The 6577-nt window shown below is 44.5% G+C and overlaps 1 pseudogene; it reads right to left on the bottom strand.

Annotated features, from left to right (window-relative positions):
* Positions 1 to 1237: 1237 nt before the first annotated feature.
* On the bottom strand, positions 1238 to 2033 carry LOC111982102 (E3 ubiquitin/ISG15 ligase TRIM25-like; annotated as a pseudogene).
* Positions 2034 to 6577: the final 4544 nt, after the last annotated feature.

Below are 6577 nucleotides of genomic sequence, written 5' to 3'. Positions count from 1 at the left end.
CTCTAAAACAACGTTGGAGGCGGCTTATCGTAGAGAAATTAACATTACATTTCTCTGGCAACAGCTCTGGTGGCAGTCGGCATGCCAATTGCACACTCTCTCAAAATTTGAGCCATCTGTGGTATTATGTTGTGTGACAAAACTTCACATTTTAGAGCCTTTTATTGTCCCCAGCACAAGGTGCACCTGTGTAATGATCATGCTGTTTAACAAGATTCTTGATATGCCACACCTGTCAGGTGGATGGATTATCTTGGCAAAGGGGAAAACACGCACAAACAGGGATGTAAAAAAATGTGCACACAAAATTCGAGAGAAATAAGCCTTTTGTGCATATGGAACATTTCTGGGATATTTTATTTCAGCTCATGAAACATGGGACCAATACTTTACATGTTGCGATTATATATTTTTTTCAGTGTACATATTTTCCAGGACGTTGAAATGGTAACTTTCCGGACTTTGAAAAATAACTATTTTCCGGACGTTGAAACCGGGTTCATTTTCAGTTCTAAATGAAAGTTGAAAATAATTATTTTCCAGAATAGCCAACGAATAGGAGTTTTACCTGACCAGGTCACCAGATCAAGAGAACTCCAGGCCCCGGAAAAGACATACATTTGAACCTGTGATGCCACCTCTGGATCATATTGTAGTTCATAAGGTAAAGGTTTATTGGTTGTGAATTAATCTTTCACTTGTTTTGCCGTCCTCAGAGAGGAAGAGTCTGGGATTTGCTGTATCAGGGTCCAGAGTCACATACACTGCATCTTCTTCAGCATCAAATCAGGAAACTTCCCCATTCAGTTAAGACATTTCTCCTCAAGCTCATAAAAAGCCCCCCTCACTTTTTCCTCCAGCTGAGACAAAGAGCTCCTCACTCCTCTCTTCACACCCCTTCCACACAGAGCACTGTGAAAACTGATCTCAGACAAGTCCTGGACCTGGGTGAGTGTGGGGGGGCGCAGGGATGACACGTTCTGTAGGAGGTGGTCCCCAGTGTGAGAGCTGCTCCAGCTCAGTGCGTCTCCTTCGTAGCTCAGTGATTTCCTGCTCCAGCTCTCCGATACACACTCCCGTCCACCTCTCTGCACTTTTCTTCTCCTCGTTAACATTCTAAATGTAGTTAGCCTGGCTTCTCGCAATGGAGCACACGAGAGCAGTGAACACCTGCACGCCGTCTGCTATGTCAAGTTCTGTGTCTCTGTTGCTGAGCTCTACGGAGTGTTTGTACTCCTCAACCTTCAGCTGTCGCTCCTGAATCATCTGCTGCACCTGTGCTTCCAGCTGAGCCCTCCTGTCCCCATACTCTTCCTAGAGGGACGGTGTGGTGAGCCTTGTAGTGTGTCTCAGTGCAGAACTGATACACATACGCCTGGTTAGTCCTACAGAACATCTCCAGGAGTCTGTCATGCTTCTTACACGTTCTGTCTTCCAGCCTCTCCACGGGGTCGATCCGCTTGTGTATCTTCAGGGCTGGAGCTGAGGCTGCAGGTGAGTCTCACAGGAAGAGGTTAGACACACCAGGAAAGAAAGTAGTGCCTTGCGCTTCGTCCCAGTGCAGACGTCACAGGCCACTTCTCTAGACTTAGTAGGGTGCTGGCCTGGGCTGCTGGTAGCGTTCCATTGAACTGATTTCCTGAACTGAGCGGCCATCTCAGAAATCAAAGTATCGACACAGATCTGGTCTCCTATCAAAAGTAATTTTACACAGTGGACACTGGCACACGTAATTGCTATTCAAGTACTTTCTGATGCAGGTCTTGCAGAAGTTGTGTCCACATGAAGTGGTGACTGGCTCAGTGAACACGTCCAGATAGATAGAGCACTGGAGCGGCTCTTCAGACAGCAGACTGCTGCAGGAAGCCATGTCTAGACAGAGACCAAAGATGAAATGATAAAACTATATTATACAATTATAACGCATTTCCTGGAATTATTGGTATAACCTGTGATAATACTTTATGAATAGACACATCCAGCCTAGTTGAAGTGATCAATACATTAAACTGGATACCAATGGAGGCTGCTGAGGGGAGGACGGCTCAAAATAATGGCTGAAATGAAATGGAGGGAATGGAGTGATATCAAACACATGAACCCCCCCCCCCCAAAAAAAAAAGATGTTTGATACCATTCCATTCCGGCCATTATTATGAACCGTTCTCCCCTCAGCAGCCTCCACCACTGGTTACCAACATTTCGGTGAAGCTCATTTAGTTTAGTAAAACTTCTTTGAAACATTTTGCCTGCTTGACATTTCAAACTGAATAGGGACCAAACTTGACATTTTATTTTATATTCAACACTCTTTGGCTATGCTAAAGTTTCCGATGTTAGATCTACTGAACAAAAATATAAAACGCAACATGCAATAATTTCAAAGATTTTACTGAGTTCCAGTTCATATAAAGGTCAATTTAAATAAATCAAATCAAATTGTATTAGTCACATGCATCGAATACAACAAAATGCTTACTTATGAGCCCCTAACCAACAATGCAGTTTTAAAAAAAGAATAAGAAATAAAAGTAACAAGTAATTAAAGAGCAGTAGTAAAATAACAATAGCGAGACTATATACAGGGGGGTACCGGTACAGAGTCAATGTGCGYGGGCACCGGTTAGTCGAGGTAATTGAGGTAATATGTACATGTAGGTAGAGTTATCATCTATGCATAGTTACTTTAATAACAACAGAGTAGCAGTGGTGTAAAGGGGGGGGGGGGGGGGGGAGAGAAGTCTGGTTAGCCATTTGATTAGATGGTCAAGAGTCTTATGGCTTGGGGGTAGAAGCTGTTTAGAAGCCTCTTGGACCTAGACTTGGCACTCCGGTACCGCTTGCTGTGCAGTAGCAGAGAGAACAGTCTATGACTAGGGTGGCTGGAGTCTTTGACAATTTTTAGGGCCTTCCTCTGACACCCCCTGGTATAGAGGTCCTGGCTGGCAGGAAGCTTGGCCCCAGTGATGTACTGGGCGGTACGCATTACTTTCTGTAGTGCCTTGCGGTCAGAGGCCGAGCAGTTGCCATACCAGGCAGTGATGCAACCAGTCAGGATGCTCTTGATGGTGCAGCTGTAGAACCTTTTGAGGATCTGAGGACCCATGCCAAATTTTTTCAGTCTCCTGAGGGGGAATAGGCTTTGTTGTGCCCTCTTCGCGACTGTCTTGGTGTGCTTGGACCATGTGAGTTTGTTGATGATGTGGACACCAAGGAACTTAAAGCGCTCAACCTGCTCCACTACAGCCCCGTCAATGAGAATGGAGGCGTGCTCGGGTCCTCTTTTTCCTGTAGGCCACAATCATCTCTTTTGTCTTGATCACGTTGAGGGAGAGGTTGTTGTCCTGGCACCACACGGCCAGGTCTCTGACCTCCTCCCTATAGGCTGTCTCGTCATTGTCGGTGATCATGCCTACCACTGCTGTGTCATCGGCAAACTTAATGATGGTTTAGGAGTAAATGCATTAGGTTCTAATGTATGGATTTCACATGACTGGGCAGGGGTGCAGCCGTGGGTGGGCCTTGGAGGGCATAGGCCCACCCACTTGGCAGCCAGGCCTACCCACTGGGGAGCCAGACCCAGCCAATCAGAATGAGTTTGTCCCCACAAAAGGGCTTTATTAAAGACAGAAATACTCCTCAGCACCCCACACCCATCAGACGATCCCACAGGTGAAGAAGCCCGATGTGGAGGTCCTGGGCTGGTGTGGTTCCATGTGGTCTGCTGTTGTGAGTCCGGTTGGATGTACTGCCAAATTCTCTAAAATGACGTTGGAGGCAGCTTACCGTACATTCGGAAAGTATTCAGACCCCTTGACTTTTTCCACATTTTGTTACGTTACAGCTGAATGTTTCCCTCATTAATCTACACACAATAACAAAGCAAAAATTGTTTTTTAGAAACGTTTGCAAATGTATTAAAAACTAAAAACTGAAATATCACATTTCCGTAAGTATTCAGACCCTTTACTCAGTACTTTGTTGAAGCACAATTGGCAGCAATTACAGCTTCGAGTCTTCTTGGGTATGACGCTACAAGCTTGGCACACCTGTATTTGGGGAGTTTCTACCATTCTTCTTTGCAGATTCTCTCAAACTCTGTCAGGTTGAATGGGGAGCGTCGCTGCAAAGCTATTTTCAGGTCTCTGCAGATGTTCGATCGGGTTGAAGTCGTGGCTCTGGCTGGGCCGCTCAAGGACATTCAGATACTTATCCTGAAGCCACCTCCGCATTGTCTTGGTTGTGTGCTTAGGGTTGTTGTTCTGTTGGAAGGTGAACCTTCAGCCCAGTCTGAGGTCCTGAGCGCTCTGGAGCAGGTTTTCATCAAGGATCTCTCTGTACTTTGCTCCATTCATCTTTCCCTCGATCCTGACTAGTCTCCCAGTCCCTGTCGCTGAAAACCATCCCCACTGTCACGCCCTGATCTGTTTCACCTGTCTTTGTGCTTGTCTCCACCCCCCTCCAGGTGTTGTCCATCTTCCCCTGGGTATTTATACCTGTATTTTCTGTCTGTCTGTGCCAGTTCGTCTTGTTTGTTCAAGTCAACCAGAATTTTGTCTCATCTCCTGCTTTTCCCCTGTCTCTCTTTTTCTCGTCCTCTTGGTTTTGACCCTTGCCTGTCCTGACTCTGAGCCTGCCTGCCATCCTGTGACTTTTCCCCTACTCTGGATTACCGACCTCTACCTGACCTGACCCTGGACCTACCTGCCTGCCGTCCTGTACCTTGGCCCCACTATTCTGGATTATCGACCCCTGCCTGCCTTGACCTGTCGTCTGTCTGCCCCTGTTATTGCAATAAACATTGTTACTTCAACACAGTCTGCACTTGGGTTTTACCTGAAACCTGATACCCACAGCATGATGCTGCCACCACCATGCTTCACCGTAGGGATGGTGCCAGGTTTCCTCCAGATGTGACGCTTGCATTCAGGCCAAAGAGTTAAATCTTGGTTTCATCAGACCAGAGAATCTTGACTTTGACTTTGAGTAAAGCCAGAGTTTTTATGTATGTGGTTGACTCAACACTATACACGTCAGATACTACAGCGACTGAAATGACTGCAACACTCAACAAAGAGCTGCAGTTAGTTTCGAGTGGGTGGCAAGGAATACGTTAGCCTTAAATACTACTAAAACTAAAAGCATTGTATTTGGAACAATAAATCATGTGGAAATTGAGCAAGATGAGATGACTAAACTGCTTGGAGTAACACTAGATTGTAAACTGTCATGGTCAAAACATATTGATGCAGTAGTAGCTAAGATGGGGAGAAGTCTGTCTATAATAAAGCAATGCTTTGCCTTCTTAACAACACTATCAACAAGGCAGGTCCTACAGGCCATAGTTTTGTCGCACCTTGACTACTGTTCAGTCGTGTGGTCAAGTGCCACCAAAAAGGACTTTGCAATTGGTTCAGAACAGGGCAGCACGGCTGGCCCTTGGATGTACACAGAGAGGTTATATTAATAATTTGCATGTCAATCTCTCCTGGCTGAAAGTGGAGGAGAGATTGACTTCATCACTACTTTCATTTATGAGAGGTATTGACATGTTGAATGCACCGAGCTGTCTGTCTAAACCACTGGCAGACAGCTCGGACACCCATGCATACCCCACAAGAGGTCTCTTCACAGTCCCCAAGTCCAGAACAAACTATGGGAGGCACACAGTACTACATAGAGCCATGACTACATGGAACTCTATTCCACATCAAGTAACTGACGCAACAGGTAAAATTAGATTTAAAAAACAGATTAAAAAAACACCTTATGGAACAGCGGGGACTGTGAAGCAACACAAACATTGGCACAGACACATGCATACACACACACAATAACATACGCACTATACATACACATGGATTTAGTACTGTAGATATGTGGTAGTGGTGGAGTAGGGGCCTGAGGGCACACAGTGTATTGTGAAATCTGTGAATGTATTTAAATTTTTTATAAACTGCCTTAAAATTTTGCTGGACCCCAGGAAAAATAATAAATACAAATGCTGAAGAACTTTTTTGGTGCCGTTCCCAAGACGTTTGCCTTGACACAATCCTGTCTCGGAGCTCTACAGACAATTCATTCGACCTCATGGCTTGGTTTTTGCTCTGACATGCACTTTCAACTGTGGGACCTTATATAGACAGGTATGTGCCTTTCCAAATCATGTCCAATCAATTGAATTTACCAAAGGTGGACTTCAATCAAGTTGTAGAAACATCTCAAGGATGATCAATGGAAACAGGATGCACCTGAGTTCAATTTCGGATCTTTATTTTTTTTTATTTATTTAACCTTTATTTAACCAGGTAGGCAAATTGAGAACACGTTCTCATTTACAATTGCGACCTGGCCAAGATAAAGCAAAGCAGTTCGACACATACAACAACACATAGTTACACATGGAGTAAAACAAACATATAGTCAATAATACAGTGAAAAAAAAATAAGTCTATATACAATCTCATAGCAAAGGGTCTGAATAGTTATGTAAATTCGTTTTTTAAATTATATATATATATATTTTAAACCTGTTTTGACTTTGTCATTAAGGGCTTTTATGTGTAGATTGAGGATG

This window comes from Salvelinus sp. IW2-2015, linkage group LG20, assembly GCF_002910315.2.
Source record: "Salvelinus sp. IW2-2015 linkage group LG20, ASM291031v2, whole genome shotgun sequence".
NCBI lineage: Eukaryota > Metazoa > Chordata > Actinopteri > Salmoniformes > Salmonidae > Salvelinus > Salvelinus sp. IW2-2015.
Note: the sequence above shows the minus strand (reverse complement) of the source record. Positions and strands in the feature narration are given on the sequence as shown.